Source organism: Bubalus kerabau, chromosome 13, assembly GCF_029407905.1.
Source record: "Bubalus kerabau isolate K-KA32 ecotype Philippines breed swamp buffalo chromosome 13, PCC_UOA_SB_1v2, whole genome shotgun sequence".
In the NCBI taxonomy this organism is placed as follows: domain Eukaryota; kingdom Metazoa; phylum Chordata; class Mammalia; order Artiodactyla; family Bovidae; genus Bubalus; species Bubalus kerabau.
The window spans coordinates 38,473,718-38,492,487 of record NC_073636.1 but is presented as its reverse complement, the minus strand read 5'-3'; the positions used below and the strand labels follow the sequence as shown (position 1 = coordinate 38,492,487).

The 18,770-nt window shown below is 49.7% G+C and overlaps 1 pseudogene; it reads right to left on the bottom strand.

Annotated features, from left to right (window-relative positions):
• Positions 1-13,102: 13,102 nt before the first annotated feature.
• Positions 13,103-15,685, bottom strand: LOC129625162 (40S ribosomal protein S23-like; annotated as a pseudogene).
• Between the last annotated feature and the right edge of the window lie 3,085 nt (positions 15,686-18,770).

Here is an 18,770-nt window from a genome sequence, read left to right as displayed (position 1 = left end):
TGTGTGTGGAGTGATTCTGGGGGAAACAGGCCCAGTGCGCCGGGCTGCAGCCCAGCTTTGGGGTGGTGGGGTAGTTGCCTGGCGCTGTCCTGGCCTCTCTTCTCATCCTCACATTCATGGGACAGGCCTGTTCATAAGGGTCCGTCTGCCCCATCGTCTGTCACTGAGCTTTGAGGTGGTGTCCGCCAGATTTCCACCTCTGAAGTTTTATTACATCTTTTATAATTATTTGAAAGATACACTTGGAGACTGTAAAAAAGTTCACCCACCCCACTGCTTTTAGCAGTCTTAATCAGTTGTAACTGGTGTGGGGGTTGTAAAACACTGGTTTTGAGCAAATGTTAAACTGATGTTGAAGTCTTGTCTTCCCAGTTAGTTAAGCAGCTAAAAACAGGCCTGGACACAAGTCGTTCCTGCTCTCTTGTTGATTTAAACAGTCTGGGTTCCTAACTGTGTCTCTGTCCTGCTCACCTGGCGGCCCGGTAACCAACACTCAGGTGTGTCTGGGGTTGCACCTGGACCCAGGAGTTGTGGCTGCCAGCCCACCTTGCCTCAGGGCTTAACAGGGGGCACTTGGTTTGGACAGCCATTGCTGGGTGTGGTAAAGGCGGCCAGGATGCTGGGGACCAGGTTCTGGTCATGCTTAGTGGCTTAAGGGGCTCCTCTTCTGAGCCAGCCAGGTCTGTAGTGCAGCAGAGCTTTAAACTAGGTGCCCCTCACGGTAATGGGCTTGTGTTTACCTTTGGCACTAACATCTTGCTGGTCATGAAGCTCCATGGGGTTCTGGGTAGGTGCGGGCATTTCTAGTCCTATCGCCTCTCACCCCATGTCTGTCAGTGGAGCCATTACTGCCTTTCTGCAAACCTGGGCTCTTCCCCAGGGGCCAGATGAACTGGTGCCAAGAGGACAGGCTCCCCGTCCCCACACCCCTCAGCACGGACAGAAGGCACCCCTGCATGTTCAAGCAGAGCGAGGTGATTGCTTGTTGCCATTCAAAAGGTGTTCACTTTCTGTTTATAATCTTTATTTCTGACTACTAGAAGAAATCCTCAATCATACTGCATCCCATGAAAGTCAGTTACTGAATGTTTTTAATTTCCCCTCTACCTATGCATGTGGTGGTTGGTATTTTACAGAAAATGATCCAGGGCTTGGTCTCTTGAACCTTGGAGTCCTGAAGCCTGAACACTTGTGCATCTTTTAGTCTGGACTGTCAGTCCCACCAGAAACGGCAGGACCCCCTGCAGACAAGTATGGAGGCGGTGAGAGTGAGCTACACACACCCCACCCCCGTTCCAGCAGCCTTCCTCTCCATTCTGCAAAGGCTTCACTTAAAAAGATTTAGCATAGCCATTTTAGGAGGATTTTAATTTTAATTGGGTCTTAACTTTCATGCTTTACAAAACCTCTTTTTAAAGCTTGAGACCTGTCATCTTCATCTTGGGAAAAGAGAGCCGGTAATCCCAGCCTACAGCCACTTCATCCTACACCTGCCTTTCAGCTCTTGGATTAATTCATGTGGTGCACCCTCAGCCTAACAAGGGTTTTTAGCATCAGTCAAAGGGGTAGAGGTTTTGAGGGCGTCAGGAAAGACTGGCCTTCTTTTTTAACCTTCATGTCGCAGACTTGTCATTTTGGTAGTTTGAAGACTGGGGTGGGAACGATGTATATCTGAAACTTGGCGTGCTGCAGTCCCTGGGGTCGCAAAGAGTTGGATATGACTCGACTGAACAACACACTGCAAGGTCACGAGAGGGGACTCTTCCCTGTTCTGAGACCTAAGACCAGGCGAGATTCCAGAGCAGCAAGTTAAAGCCCTGCTAGGTTTAGGCTAGGGCCAGTTTTTCCCAGATTCAGGCCTAATATGCTAATTCCTGGCCTAGTGATGGAATGCTCAGCTCCCCGCTGGCCTGGCCTGCCAGGGAAGGGAGGTGCCTGCAGACAGCTGAGTGAGTCACTCGGGGGTGAGTCACTCATCTCTGCTTTGGGCAGTTGATTGTATCATCAACCTTTTCAGTTTCTAGCAGGCAAGTGGCCAGGCATGGACTTCAGGGCAAGAATGGGAGGAAGAACCCAGGAAGAGGCTCCTGAGGACCAGGGGAGACGCAGCCACTGAACAGGCAGGTGATGGATGAAGTCCATTCGTTCTGGGAAGCTGCCCTGGCCCAGAAAGTGGCAAGTCTGGGTGGATTTTTCCAGAAGGAAACTGCTGTGAAGCCTGTGGGGCTTGCACAAGTGTTTCTTGTTCGTGTCTTCAGTCCTCTGGACCTGTCCGCACTGCCTGCAGAGTGCTTGTCCCACAGAGCGGGGCTGGGACAGAGTCAGGGCCCCAGGCAGGCCAGCGTGCGCAAGCTGAGGAGGGCGGCGGGGGTCAGGGTTGTCAGGAGGCCGTGTCACCAGCACTTTCAGCCGGAGTTCACTCTGGCCACGTCTGATCATGACCTTGGTCTACAAAAGACCCTTCTGATGCGACATAAAGGCCCAGTCCTCAACTGCAAATCCCCACCTGATGTGCAGATGCTGCCCTGAGGTGGTTTGCTCCCAAGGCGTCCATACCCCACGTGTGCTATAATGGGACCACCCATCCCAGGAGTCTGATCTCCTTCCCCACGAACCCAGGCTGGCTTTGGTGACATGCTTGTAATCCATGGGATGGGACAGAGCAGCACTGTGGGTGGGTGTGGGTGGAACCTTCCCGTAGGGACAGGAGGAAGCCTTGCTCTCTGCTCCCTCTGGTCTCTTCCAGTGTCTGTCTGTCTCTCGAGCTGCAATGCTGGGAGAAGCCAAGCCACGTGCAGGAGGGGCCAGCTGAGCCCAGCCTGGAAGCCCTCCCAGCCCGGGAGCCAGGCAGGTGAATGAAGGGATCTCCAGACCCCTGGTGACCAATAAGACTTTCCGTATGATGGATGGGAAGGTTCATTGTGGTCCAGAGCGGTGGTCTCTGGCTCAGAGCTACTGTGGGAGACTTAAAATGCTGAAGCCCGGGGACTCCCCTGGTGTCCAGCGGCTTAGACTCCTAGACCTACACGACCTTACCACCCCCCCTAAAAAAAATACGAAACAACAAAATGTGTTAGAATTGCTGATGCCTGGGCCGAGCCCCAAGTTTCTGATTCCAGTGTAGGGGGTTAGTGGACAGCACTCACCCCTGGTTCTGATGTAGAGGCAGGATCAGAGCCCCTTGTTTAGGTGAATCCAGTCATTATCATGAGCCAAGTGCTCATTAGGCCCATTTTACAGATGAGGAACATGAATCTCAGCTGGACACATAGGTCAAAGGGTGCCTGTGGGAACGCTTGGTCCTCCTCCTAGAGTGAGAAGCCAGGCTCTGTCCAGAAGGCTGTGGCTGGGGCCCCCTGGGTTTTGGCGAAGAAGCCCTCAACCCCCTAGGAGGTGGGTTATATCTCCCCAGGGCCTGGGCTGAGACCGCATCTAATCAGCTTGATGAGAGACTGAACCGCCCACTCCTGCCCTGTGAGCTGCTCACTGCCCTTCCCTCTAATTTTATCTCCTCAGCAGTTTCCCAGGACCTGGGGACTGCAGTGGGAGTCCCCTCCTTGCCTTAATGAAGGGGCTGCTTTTTCCAGCTGGCTGACTTCTCTAGGGGGCAGGGGGGTGGTCTGCAGCTGTGTGCAGAGCCCTGCAAGGGGAGGGAGAACCTGTTAGCAAGCGGTCTGGAGTAGAGCGGGAGGCAGTGGTCCACCTAGTGCTGTTCTAGATACTTTTCCAGACGCTTTGTAGAATCGTCACGGGACTGTAAAGAGAGCAGGGGCATGGCAGTCGGATGCCCAGCATCTGGCTCTGGGTGGTTCCCTCTCCTGCATCCCTGCCTCATGTTGGGGTTTAATTCTGCTCATTTTCTTCCCAGGCTCATTCCTCTGACTGGTCTGTGTCTCCTGGGGGTGAGGACTCTGATGCTTTCTCATCACCCAGTTGGTTTGCTTCTGCCTCCCTCCACCAGCCACTCCCAAAGCTCACACCTCTGCACTTTTGCATGGGGACAAGGGCAGGGTCGGTGGGGGGGTGGGGTTCTCTAGTGGTTGGGGGGTTGCTCTGAGCACAACAGGAGGGCTAAGATGGGGAGGTTTGGGGCCCCCTGTGTGTACCTAAGGGGCGTTGGAACATCAGTCTTGTCCTGGGTAATAGTCCCAACTAGTTGGAGGAGCTGTGAGGACTGAGGGAGGTGGTCCAGGCAAAGGCTTTGGAAGCACAGTACTCAGTGCATAGTAGGTGCTTCTTGAAAGTGATGTTGTCCCCTTATTTGTCCCCATCGGCTCTTGGCTGAGGGCCATGCACACAGCAGACTCCCAGTTAGGGCTGTTTGTTCCACTGGTTTAGAGCCATTTAATAAGGTGCTCAGATGCTCAGTTGTGCCCAACTCTGCAGCCCTATGGACTGCAGCCTGCCAGGCTCCTCTGTCCATGGGATTCTCCAGGCAAGGATACTGGAGTGGAAAGCAATTCCCTTCTCCAGGGGATCTTCCTGACCCAGGGATTGAATGTCTTACATCTCCTCATTGAGTGTGAGATAGTGAAGGACAGGGAAGCCTGGCGTGCTGCAGTCCGTGGGGTTGCAGAGTCAAACACGACTTAGCAACTAAACAATAACAAAAATACCATCTGAGGAATTCCATCTCTGCCTGGGTTCCTATCTCAGGCGTCCAGAGGGCAGCCAGAGGTTGACAGGTTGTGACTTTTCTCTGGCCAGGCAGGCAGGCCCTGCAGCCCCTAGACCCCGGCCCCGGACTGTGGAGCTGCATACCCACAGGGGCCATTTAGTGGGTTTTGGCTGGGGGCGGGGGGTGTGGGGTGGGGGGGAGGCAACCCAGCACTTCACCCGAAGGGGGCGAGTCAACCACATGAGGCTTCCGCTCCCCCTGCCCTGCTCTGTGGACACCCCACCCCCTGGGAGCCACTCTTTGGTCTCTGTCCCCCCGGGCACTGCAGGTACCTTGGGATCAACACTAACCACCAAGGCCACCCATTGCTGCCCCTGCACACACAGTGGGCCCTCTGTCCCGGGGCCCAGCTGCTCCCCTAGGGAGGGACCCACCCAGAAAGGGGCAGGAGCTGGGGGTCCTCAGCCATGGTGGGGTGGGTTGGAGGTGGGGGTCCACAGGCCCAGACCCTGGCCCCCTGGCCTCCACACCCCTTGCCAGGACTCCCGAGCCACACCCTCTGCCCTGATCGTGTGAAGAGCCTGAACCCCAGGAAAGAGAGTGCTCTCAGGAGCTCCAGAGACTCGCACTTGGTGGTTTTCCTCCCCAGTTACAGAGGAGTCTGGCAGGCTACAGCCTGTGGGGTCACAAAGAGTCAGACAGGACCGAGCATGCAAGCTCTCCTGAATGACCAGTATCTACTTCAAGGGGCCCACAGGGGCGAGAGGGAGGTTGAGGGGCAGGAGGCAGCTGCCCGGAGGTGGCAGGGCACCCCCTCCTTGCCCCTCTCCCTTAGTGTCTGAAGGTCTCAGTGCAGAGGGGCCCTGAGGCCAAGGTCCAAGAGCCCTGCTGTTGGCTTCACACTAAACAAGTCTGAGCTGAGGTCAGTGTCTTCAGGCTCCAGGGATGCCAGAGCTTCTACTGCAGGGAGGGCAGGTCAGGCGCAACCTTGAGCAGGAGAAAGGGTTCTGGTGGAGTCTCCCGGCTGGGGGTCCTGTGGGGCCCGGGGCCAGGAAGCAGGAGGCGCCTCTGTCCAGTGGTCTGACCGAGCACTGGACAAGACATGCCTCCAATTACCCCCATCTCCTTGGACAAGTCACTCAGCCCCTGATTTCCCATCTGAAAAGTAAGAGTGGAAGTGTCCCCAGGGGTGGAAACGTCTGCAATGGTGGATGGAGCAAAAGAGGACCACTAGACGATGTGGAGACCCATTCACACTCTAAAGGCATCAGCGTTCAAAGGCAAAGACCAGGGCAGTGAATGTCTGGAGTGAGGCAGGCCGAGGAGGGGATGCCCAGAATGACTCTACCCAGGCTGGTCTATAACCTGATGAACAGGAGTCACAGGAGCATGAGGAGAACTCATCACTCACTCTACCAACAGCCTGAATCACGTGCTGGGCGCGAGGGACAGCAGGGGATGAAACACACACCATCCTTGCCCTCCTGGACTTTATTCTGCTGTGAGTATGGGGGCAAGAGCAACAATAAACAAACGAGCAGGTTCATAGAGGTGTTGTGATGCTGCTTTGCTGAGACACATGACTGGGAGGGTGAGCAGGGCTGGAGCCGTTATTTTACATGAAATTGCCAAGGGTAGCTTCACTCATCAGAGGCCTGAAGGTGATGAGAGAGGCCTGTGAGTGTTTGGGAAGAGAGTCCAGATGGAGGAAAAAGGAAAGAAAGAGCAAGGATATTCAAGAGGGAGGGGACATACATATACCCATGGCTGATTCCTGTTGATGTCCGGCAGAAATCAGCAAAATTCTGTAATGCAATTATCCTTCAATTAAAAAATAAGTAAAAAAAAGAAGGAGCAAGGATGATGGTTGTCCAGTGGGGCATTTTTAGAGTCTGTATCCGTTAGCTAGTGCTGTGTAACAACCACTCGAGCACATAGTAGCTTAAAATAAAAGCTCTTGATTTTTAATGGCTAGACCCAGCCAGGCAGTATTTCTGGTACCAAGGATGGCTGCCAGGCCGGCGGGGGCGGGGGCTTAGAATGACCGTGCCTGGGAAGGGTGGTCTTGACTCTGTGGAGTCCCGGCCCCCAGCAAGCCTCACCCAGGTTATGTTCATGGGCCCTGGACAAGCTTCCAGGAGAGTGAGTCTGGGCTCGGAACCGACACTGGCACTCTATTTTTTCATTAATTTCTATTGGAGTATAATCGCTTTTACAACGTGGTGTTAGTTTCTACTGTACAACAAAGTAAGTCAGTCATACATATACATATATCCCCTCCCTTTTGGATTTCCTTCCCATTTAGGTCACCACAGAGCATAGAGTAGAGTTCCCTGTGCTATACAGTAGGTTCTTGTTAATTATCTATTTTATATTAATACACAGTATCAATAGTGTATATGTTAATCCCAGTCTCCCAATTCATCTCACCCTCCCAGCACTGTCACTTCTGACATATTTTGTTAACTTATAAGATTCAAGGGGAGGGCTATTTGACCCAGCTTTTTGATGGAGGTGCTGTAGACATCAAGGCCACGTTTGCAAGTTCCTACAATCCCCTGTGTTGCAAGTGAGCATCCAGGGCTCCGAGTGACCCACCCAAGGCCACATGGCCACAGAGACTCCAACTCAGCCTGGTTTAATGTCACAGTTTGTGCTTTTTTTGTGAAAACGTCTTCTTGTCCCCCAAGTTTCTTAAATTGTTTAATTTCCCCCAAATTACATGTTAAGGGAGAAACTACAGAAAAGTAAGTGAAGTCACTGAGGGGCAGGGCAGAGAGGTGAGACACCCAATCGTCTTGCAGGCTTTCCTTCTGCACAAGTGTGACTCCCCCCTCCCCTGCTGACATCCCACCCCCAGGGCCTCCTTCCTGGGCTGGAGGTGGGGGTCCTATAGGCAGGGGTGAGACCCCCTCGCCAGAGGGATGGTCTGGACAACCTGGTGGAGGGAGGGAAAGGCATTCCTGGCCAAAGTAGTGGAAGCAAGCTTGCTGCTCCTGGGGCCTGGGAGAGGTGAAGAGGACACCTGGCCCCTCCAGCCTCCCTAGCTGCCCTCCCCCAACACTTGCAACCAAAGGAAGCTGTGCCCGCCCACTTCCCGCTCTGGGTCTCGACTTACTCGTCTGTGAAATGGGTCTAATGGGCCTCACACCTGAATGGACATAGACTCACCAGAAAAGGTGCTAAAAATGCACAGTCCAAGGCTCCATCTCTGGGTCAATGGAGGGGTATGGGGGTGGGAGGGCTCGGGGGAGGAAAGTACATTTTCACCCAGTGCCCCTGGGGGGCCTCTGATGACAGCCCTGCACCCATATCAAGAAGCTCCTTGCCCCCCATGGACACCCCCGGGACCCATGAAGCACCCGCTGCAGCAGGATTGGATTCACCTGGGATCTTCCAGACCTGGGCGGCCCTTTGGTGCTACGCCTTTGCCAAACGCTGCCCACCACCCGAGCCCCTGGCGTGGCTCCCGTCCTGGCCACTGATCCCAAGTGCCTCAGCAGCATCTCAGCCAAAAAGCTGTGAGGGCGACATGTGTAAAGGCCCCTCTGGGGCCCTGCAGAGGGGAGCTCTGTGGCCTGGGGATCTTGGGGCTCCTTCCAAGGACTCTTCCTCGGCCAGGCTCCCTCTGTGGCCTCAGCCTCCTGGCCTTGTGCTGCTCCTCACTCCATCAATATTTGTTTCTCCCCTGGCTGCAAACAGGCCAGTATTTGCTTAAAGGGCTGAGCAGACGTGGCAGCCCTGGGGGTTTCCCTCCTCTCTGCAAACAGGCTCCCCGGACAGCCCTGCCTCTGCTGGGCCTAGCATAGCTCTCCCAGGTCACTTCACATCGAACCGGTCATCTGGCTCCCCACGTGTCAAGTCTGGTCCCAGGCACATTCCCCCCAAATGTCCCCCAAATGCTCCTGGCTGCAGCAGGGCTCCTGATCCCAGCTTGAACAAGCCACATGGAGTCTGTGGGGACAGGATGTGCTCTTGAAACAGATTTGCACATGATTTTCTAGGAAACCAGCTCCTGGCCTGGGTGGGTGCAGCACACAAGCCCGGGAACCCCCAGCTGGGACCCCAGAGTTGGGGAATGCTATTGATTAGTGTGTGACTGGCCCTCAGGCCACTGAACATTTTTTTCTGCCAAATTTATTCATATTGGTGTTGTTCAGTTGTGTCTGACTCTTTGCAACCCCATGGACTGCAGCACACCAGGCTTCCCTGTCCTTCACCATCTCCTGGAGCTTGCTCAAACTCATGTCCTTTGAGTCAGTGATGCCATCCAACCATCTCATCCTCTGTCATCCTGTTCAGATGGGATCTTGTCATTTTTGCCTCCTTGGAACCTGGGGACCTTGGCTCTTACTTCCCTCCCACACACAGCAGAATATTTTGAGGTCCGTTGCCCTAGTTTTGAGCATTGCTCACATCAACACAGGTGTGGCAATTGTTCCTTTCCTAAGATGGACTTTGATGGCAAACTGGACATTTGCTGCTTCTTAAAACACTTTTCATTTACTTGAACTACATTTCAAGAAGTACTACTGGTAGTAAAGTTGCAAAGACAGTACCGAAAGCTTCCCATCCTCCTCTACCAGCCTCCCCAAACTTACAAACACGTAGCCCAGTGGTCAAGTCAAAGTTAAACTGACACTAACACCCTGAGTCCAAGCTGAGACCCTGCGTGAACCTCGCCAGCTTTTCCACTAAAGTCCTTCTTGGTTCCAGGAATACATCCAGTACCCTGCACATGCATCTGCTTGTACTATGTCTCTGCTGTGTTGCCGTTGGCAAAGGTTCCCAAGCTGTTCCTTGTCTGTCGGGACCTGAAGACCTGCGAGGTGTGTTGACTGGTCACCTGGCCAAAGGCCCCTCAGCCCAGGCTTGGTGGGGTCCTCACAGCTGGGTGGAGGACCTGAGCCTGGTCAGGGCACCGCAGACATGGAGCCTGGGATTCTGGGCCACAGGGTCATGGTGTTGACTTGTGCAACGATGCCTGGCTCTCTGGGGTCAGCTGGTTAAAGAACCTACCTGCCAGTACAGGAGAGGCAGGAAATGAGGGTTCGATCCCCTGGGTCTGGAAGATCCCCTGGAGAAGGGAATGGCTAACCAGTCCGCTATTCTTGCCTGGAGAATCCCATGGACAGAGGAGCCTGGTGGGCTACAGTCCATGGGGTCGCAGAAGAGTTGGACACAACTGAGCTTGCACACGTGTGCACACACTGGGTTCTCTGGTCAAGTGGTCCCAAGGGGCTTTCCCTCTGCGAGGTCAGAGTCACTTCTCACCCTGCCCCATGAACAGACAATTCAGGAGAGATTCCTGGAGACTGTTCAGGTGCCTTTTCTCCTCAAACTTTCTATGGTTCTAGCCTCCATCAGCCAGCAGATCTTGTCTTCAACATTGCTCTGTTTTCCCCTCCCTCCTCACCTTCTTCTCTGTGTATTGATCAGATTGTATCGATCAGATTTCCACAGCAGGAAAGCTGTTCCTTCTGCTCTATGGACTTATTTAATCAGGTAGCTATTTCTATCCAGATGGACTTAGAGATCTTCTATTCTGTGAGTGATAATCTGATACGATCATTTTTCACTCTATTCCCAGTCCTGCAACCCTGGCTGCTAGGAGCGCCGTCAGAACTCCCGTGTCCTGTGGACCAGCCCCCATGTTTTCTGGCTCCTTATGTTTTCCCAGCATTTTGGTGCCCTTTCTTCTCGCTTGTCCAATTTTTAGATATTCTGCTTGGGTTCTGTGGGCCTTTGAGGGCAAGGTCACACCTGTTTGATATCCATTATGGGCTAGACTATACGTAAAACATACTCCTTAGTTGACTGGTGTGTTGGCAGAGCTGTGTCTTTGAAGGAATCCCCGCCACGTGGAGTTGGAAGTTGTGACTTTTGTATGGGGAGCTGTTCAAACCAGGCAGAGTCCAAATCAGCTCCAAAATGACTGCCTTTCACAGTTCCTGTCCCTTCTATCTTGGAGTTCCCCCAGGGAGCCCCCTAGGGTCTGAAAGCTGGAGGCCACCGGAGTCACACTGACTAGGAGCTCCGTTTGTGTGGCACATGGGGAGGTGCCGAGAGGTCATGATGTTAACCTTAACCTTTGTTTACAAGCTTCACCTGATCTTACCAACTCCTGAGAGAGCTGGGAAGGTCCTTAGTTTGGGTGTCCTCAGAAGTCGACCTTGTTGCAAGGGTTCAAAGGCAAGGGCTTTCTAAAGGGCGGTGATCCCTGGGCCGAGGGGGGGGAGGGGGTGGGGTGTACGTGGGGAAGGGAGACAAAGCTTAGGGTTAGAGTTAGTTCTGGCTTCTTATTCTGACTCCTCAGAGCCCCACCTGTGTTCCCAGCCTGTTCTGCTGAGCTCCTGGGCCTGGGCTTTCCTTCTGGGTCTGGAGTGAGAATTCTGGGCTGGGAGACCTAGGCCCTGCCATCAGCTGTCTGCGGTTTGTTGTGGGCCCCGGGTGCAACCCTGCCTCCTTGCACAAAGAGGGAATCATCCTGGTTTGGCCCACCTCCTGGGACCACCTAGGACTTCAAAGCAGACGAAGTGAAAAACGGGTTGTCACAGTCCAGGGCCTGGCTGACTTCCTGGGCTCCAAGAAACGGAAAGAGACAATGAACATGTAAAAAGAAGTTCCACCTTCCTGGTTTTTGGGAACATGTGAGTTAAAAGTTCAACTGTGGGAATTCTCTGGTGGTCCAGTGGTTAGGACTCTGTGCTCTTACTGCCAAGGGCCCAGGTTCCATCCGTGGTGGGGAAACTAAGATCTTGCACAGGGTGGCAAAAAGAAAAGAAAATACTAGTGATTGGTGTGTGTGTGGAGGTGGGGAGGCTGTCTTAGCCCCTTTGAGGGGCAAGTTGACACAGTCTATTATAATACAAAAATGTCCACATCCTATAACAAAGAGAATCACTTCTTTGAATCTGCAGAAGCGTGACATCGTGGGTATGTAAGGCTGGTCACAAAAGCACTACTTCTCCGTGATCCTGAGCAAGCTCCAGCCTTTATTTCCAGCCTGTCACAAACTAATACATTTTTACTCTTACAGTAGAAATGAATTGCTAGAGGAATAAAGTTTTTAAAACACAAAGGCTTACAAAATACAAGCCCATGATTTTTATTGTGAGATTTGACATAGCATCACTCTACCAAATTGCTATAGAAGTTTCTCAGTGTTTACCCCCAGCCAGGGGCACACGACCACAGACCCTGTGCTGTGATGCTCAGCTGTGCTGCTTGCAAAACAAACAGGAAAGAACCTAAATATTTATTAATTGAAGAATGACTATATAAACATGTTATGTCCACAGTATAAAATCCAGGTAAGAGTAAAAAAATAAAGATGAGAAATTTATAAGACTGCAGCCATGAAATTAAAAGATGCTTGCTCCTTGGAAGGAAAGTTATGGCCAACCTAGATAGCATATTCAAAAGCAGAGACATTACTTTGCCAACAAAGGTCTGTCTAGTCAAGGCTATGGTTTTTCCTGTGGTCATGTATGGATGTGAGAGTTGGACTGTAAAGAAGGCTGAGCGCCAAAGAATTGATGCTTTTGAACTGTGGTGTTGGAGAAGACTCTTGAGAGTCCCTTGGACTGCAAGGAGATCCAAACCAGTCCATTCTGAAGGAAATCTGCCCTGGGATTTCTTTGGAAGAAATGATGCTGAAGCTGAAACTCCAGTACTTTGGCCAACTCATGCGAAGAGTTGACTCATTGGAAAAGACTCTGATGCTGGGAGGGATTGGGGGCAGGAGGAGAAGGGGACGACAGAGGATGAGATGGCTGGATGGCATCACTGACTCGATGGATGTGAATCTGAGTGAACTCCGGGAGTTGGTGATGGACAGGGAGGCCTGGCGTGCTGCGATTCACAGGGTTGCAAAGAGTCGGACACGACTGAGCGACTGAACTGAACTGAACATAGAAAGGTGGCTGAGATTCAGAACTGAAAAGATGCAGTGTTCTTATGTGTTAAATGTAAAAAAAAAAAAAAAAAAACAGGAAAAAAAAAAGCAAACAACCCACAATAAAACAACACTTTATGTTTCCTGTGGGCTTGCGAATGCATGTGAAAATGTATAAAAACGGGGCTGGAGACACTTCTGTCTGGTACAGACACCTGGTTTGGTTGCACGTCACTTTTCTGTGCTTTGCAGGCATTGCTTGTTTTTTTTTACAAATTCAGCGTTTGTGCCAACCCCATGTTGAACATGTCTATTGGTGCCGCTTTCTAAGCAGCATTTGCTCACCTCGTGTCTCTGTGTCACATTTGGGTAATTCTTGCAATATTTCAGAATTTTTCATTATTATCGTGTTTGTGATGGTGATCTGTGAGTGGCGATCTTCAGTGTTAGTACTGCAAAACATTATGACTCCTTGAAGGCTCAGATGATGGTTATCATTTTTTATCAAGAAAGAACTTTTTTTGGGAGGCTGTACCACGTGGCTTGTGGGAAGGAAAGTACTTTTTTTGGCATATGAAAATGTATTACTATTGTGCTTTCATCATCAGAATGTATGAGTTTGGTCTTTCCTTCTTACCTTTGTATAAGGTCAAAACAGATACATGGCTACTTTGATAACCTTAAAGTGGACTCCAGGAATGTCGCCAATAGCGTGCCCTTTGTGACCAAAGGCAGCAACCAGAACTTCATCATTTTCCTCAATAAAATGTAAGCAACCATCATTGAGTACAAAAGCTGTGATTTTTTTTTTCTTTTTTACCATTCTTGATTAGCTGAACCCTGGCACACTGCCTGATGGCAGAATCTGGCTGTTTGGTTTCAACCCCTGCTTTTTCAAGCACAATTCCCTTGGCCTGAGAAGTGCCTCCAAAAGCGTTGGCCTTCAGTGCTGTGCCCACATGGGCTTTCTTGTACTGTTTTATCATGCCACTTCTAGACTGCTCAGTGGCTATGGAGCTTCCTGGCGGTGCAAAGCTGCGACAGTTGCCCATCCTGCTGGTATCACAGGCCTGAGCGAAAAGGAAAGTACTTTATAATTAAGGTATATACATTGTCTTTTGGACATAATGCTATCACACACTTAAGACAGTGTGAACATCTTTATGTGCCCTGGGAAACCAAAAGAATTTGTGTGACTTGCTTTATTGCTGTGGTCTGGGACCAAGCCTGCAGTATCTCCAAGATCTGCCTGTATTGGGAATGGTGAGTAAAGGGGGAATCTTTCATAAGGGCTTAATGTTTATGAAAAGAACACAACCAAATATTACTTGCATAATGTAAAAAATATGACATCTGAACTGTGGTGTTGGAGAGGACTCTTGAGAGTCCCTTGGACTGCAAGGAGATCCAACCAGTCAATCCTAAAGGAAATCAGTCCTGAATATTCATTGGAAGGACTGATGCTGAAGCTGAAACTCCAATACTTTGGTCACCTGATGTGAAGAACTAACTCATTTGAAAAGATGCTGGGAAAGATTGAGAAGGGGACGGCAGAAGATGAGATAATTGGATGGCCTCACTGACTCAATGGACATGAGTTTGAGTAAACTCCAGGAGTTGGTGATGGACAGGCAGGCCTGGCGTGCTGCAATCCATGGGGTCGCAAAGAGTCAAACACGACTGAGCGACTGAGCTAAACTGAACTGAGGCAACGTTGATCTAAGGCAGGCAGGTTACACTTAGAATTTTCCAAACTCTGCCCTACCTCCTAACAGAGGGATAAACCACCCACTCTGCCCTGCAGTGAGATGTGATTAAATGAACAGTAAGAATCAGGTGCAGACTGGTGAGAAAGAAGGCACAGTTGCAACCTGAGAGGCTGGGAGAAGACTGGCTGGCTGGTTGTAAACAAGCCTTGTGTGAGGGGGCCAGCGGTCAAGGAGAGAATTTGGGTTTTAGGTTCAAACAGAGAGTAAAATTCTAGTGCCTGCCTTCTGAGTTGAGGGTAGACTGAGCACAGGTATTAGTCTCGGCTCCTTCCTGAATCCCAGCTCACATGAAATAGTAAAGGGAGGGAAACCCTTAGAGTTGAAGAGGGTGCAGAAGTTGTTAGCTGGCTCAGCAGCTAGGGTTAGGGTTGAGTCAGTTCCTCTCTATTTCTATTTTTCTGAGAGGTTTGTTTTTTTTTTAATTATAGTTTTTTTTAATTTCTCAAATGCTTGTGCCTATCCATTCATTCAATCTGCATTCTGGGACCCCATGACACAACCACCCCCCCCACCCCAGCCCAGCAAATTTAAAGACATCATGACCTCCTTCATTGCTCCAATTCTGCCCCTCCCCAGCATCGTCCCTGATCTACTGAATCATTTACATCATTCAAGGAGTGTTTTTTTTTCCATCTTTAAAATCTCCCTTGAGAAGCTCACATCATCTATGTGGTAATCCTGCCAAAAAATGTTTAACCTGAGTCCAGTCATGAGGAAACAATCAGACAAAGTCCCCAGTATTTGGGACGAGCTACGTGACAACCGACCCGGACCCTTCAAGCGTGTCAGTGCCGTGAAAGACAAACAAAAAAAACCAAGGACTGTTTCTGATTAAAGGAGAGAACAGATATGTGGCAACCAAAGGGAATGCGTGAACCCCGATTGGCTACAGAATGGGAAAAAAGAAAGCAAGTGTAAAGAATGTGTCTGTTGCTGGGAGCATGTCCACACAGTCTGTGCGTGGGATGACATTATTGATTCAATGGTCCGTTTCTCTGAGTGGGATGTGGCATTGAGCTCACGGAAGAGAATGGTCTTGTTCCTAGGAAAAGCACACTACAGTATTTAGGAGTATCCGCACCCCAAAATGACTATGTGTGTGTGTCAAGGGGAGGGGTAGTAAATGAGGCAGAATGTTAACAAATGATGAATTTAGGTGAAGGGTGAAGAGATAGATGTGTGTTATACTCTTCTTTCAACTTTTTGCAGGTTTGACAGTTTTCACAATAAAATATTAAGCAGAAGAGGATCTTCCCTGGATCCATGTCTGCCTACAGCTACACCCAGTTTTTCCACCGATCGAAGCAACCAACCTTCCGCATAGAGTCTCTGACACTTGGGCTTCCACTCCTCCCCCGGCCCATTCATGCGTCTGTCTATTCCCGCCTGGTTTCTGCCCATCGCCACACTGGACCTGCCTCGCCCAGATCCTTGCCGCCTCCGTGCTGCCCACCCTGCGGTCACATTCCACACGGGCGTCTACTCCTTCCTCTCCAAACCCTCTTGTCTCTCAGCCTCCATAACACTGGCTTCTCCTGGTTTTCCTTCTGCCTCACCAGACTCCTCTTGCTCTTCTTCACTTTCTCCCCTTTCTCTACTCACCCTCGAAAGCCTGGGTTCCTAGGAGCTCAGACTCTTTCTTTCATTAAGTCTTTCTTCAGGTGGTTCACTGATCCCTATAGATTTGAAGAATGAATTTGTTCTAAAGATGCCCACACTTAACAGCTCTTTTTTTTTTGCTCATTCTCTTGGTGTTTTAAAATAAATTTTTTTTTGCTTTTGAAAAGTTTATTTCAACATAACTATACTTATAGAAATTAATTAATTTTAGTTGAAGTACAGTTGATGTACAATGTTGTGTTAATTTCTGCGGTACAGCAAAGTGCTTCAGTTATATACATATACACCTTTTTTTCATATTCTTTTCCATTATGGTTTATCATAGGATATGAATATAGTTCTCTGTGCTGTACAGTAGACCTTAGACAGTTCTCATTTGACATTGCTCCTTGGATATTTTGCAGACATCTCAGGTTGAACTTTTACTCATTTATTCATCCATTGAGCACATACTGAGCACTTACTATGTGCTAGGCACTTGCTGGAAACACTGGGGAAGGGGAAGAAGGAGCCAGTTATGCCTACACTGTTGGAGACATTCTTATTGGGAGACAGGTGATGAGCAAATAAGAAAGAATTTGAGGGTGGTAAGGACTCTGAAGTTGGCGCTAGTGGTAAAGAACCTGCCTGCCTGCCAATGCAGGAGACATAAGAGAACTGGGTTCAGTCCTGAGTGGGGAGGATCCCCTGGAGGAGAGCATGGCAATGCACTCCAGTATTTGCTTGGAGAATCCCATAGACAGAGCCAGGCTACAGTCCATGGGGTTGCAAAGAGTCGGAAGCAACTTAACATGCATGCACGCGCATGGACTCTGAAGAGACTAAAATGATGAAAGGGATGTGTTTTAGAGACTGCTTGGGTGGACTTATATATTAGGATGATCTGAGATGTATTTTGAGGGAGGTGCATTTAAATGGACGAGCTCAGGATGAGATGCAGGGGCAACGTGACAAGATTGTAGACGAGGGGTTCAATGCCCTCTGGATTGGAGTGTGCTTGGCATGTTTTGGAAATGAGATGTGTCCCCAGAATCAGAACCTTGATCCTTTCTTTTCCTATCTGGTTTGTATTTTAAAATTTCAGGGCATGTAAGACCCTGTCATCAACTACATCTGAAAAACCTTGAATTGACCTTGCATTCTTATTTTGGGGTCTTCTTCAGATCAAGAACAGTTCCTCTCTGAGCTGGACAGTACCTTGATTCTTTTAAGGGCAGTGAGTCAGAATGTCAGGACAAGATGCAGATGTTTGTCAGAGTTTCGCCTGTCCTTTTACCCATGTGCAAAACGCAAGCAATAAGCTGACATCTGCTTGAAGGGGGATGGTTTCCATTGTCGGCTGGCTCTTGGAGACCCACTAGCAGCCCACCCAGTCCTCTCCAGCTGGCCTTGTGTTCCTGGAGACCAGGAGGGACAATGAGGGAGAGTCTTGGGACTTATAGCTAAGACATTGCTGAAAGTATCCTTCCCGGCAAAGTGGAAAGGGTAACCTGATTCTTATAACCTTTCCCAGTAGAAGTTGCAGCAAATGATGATAAAATCTTTGCACGTCCCTCAGGGCTGGATCGGAGAAGGCAATGGCAACCCACTCCAGGACTCTTGCCTGGAAAATCCCATGGACGGAGGGGCCTGGTAGGCTGCAGTCCATGAGGTTGCTAGGAGTCGGACACGACTGAGCGACTTCACTTTCATTTTTCGCTTTCATGCACTGGAGAAGGAAATGGCAACCCACTCCAGTGTTCTTGCCTGGAGAATCCCAGGGACGGACAGCCTGGTGGGCTGCCGTCTATGGGGTCTCACAGAGTCGGATACGACTGAAGCGACTTAGCAGCAGCCAGCAGCAGGGCTGGATCCTATTAGGGTTTGCTAATGAGGCAAAAATCCATCTTTTTTTAAATAGGGGGTTGAAACTTATCTTTAAAAGGATCAGAAACATGCTTAGACCTTAAATTTTTCTGAATGGGCAACACATTTATATCTTTCTAGAATTTAAAAGAAATTAAAAATGTGCCCCAAATATTTTCCTTTTATTCCTGTCCCCAACCTCTCAGTTTCTACCTGCCTCCATCTCCTGCCCTACAAACACATAACCACTATTATCACTTTCTGTGCATCCCTGTGTGAGACCTGCTCAAAGCCCCAGAGTCGATATAAGATTATTTTATACTGAAGATATTTGAGATTCAACGGATGCAGAAAGAAGTCTTCTTGAAGCTTCCTTTATCTGACTAAAAGGAGAAATTTCTGAGAAATGACGATCATCATAAATTTCCTCTTTGGGGCAGGAGAGAGACCAAGAATAAACCTTCAAAAAATCCCCTCTGGGGAGAGTTTCACAGTGTATGAAGAAAATGGAAGGACCTACATGAACAAACACCATCACAAATGTTCTAATGGCCAGTTTGTTTTCCTAAAACCCATTTGTCTTTCCTAAAGAAACCTGCTTGTTCTTCCTATAGAAGTCTTTTCCCTCCTCTTCCATATCCCCTACTAAGTGAGGTGTGTAAGTAGATAAGGCCCAGATTCTAAGGACTACTCTTGTTATTGAGGGCTCTTGCATGGGTGAATAAATAAGCTCTGCTTTTTCTCTTACTACTGTGTCTTTTTCAGTTTAATTTACAGGCCCCAATCACAAAGCTAAGAAGGTAGAGGAAAGTTTTTCCTCCTTGGCACTTGCCAAGACTTTTTGGGAGTGGTAAATATAAATATAGCCACAAGTCTTTTTGTGGATACTTGTTTTAATTGCACTCTGGGAAAGATCTGAGTGGATTTGCTGGGTCACAGGGTAGGTATATGTTTAATGTTAAAAGGAACTCCAGAATTTCCCCAAGTGGTTGTTCAATTTTCAGTTTCTGCCAGCAGAATA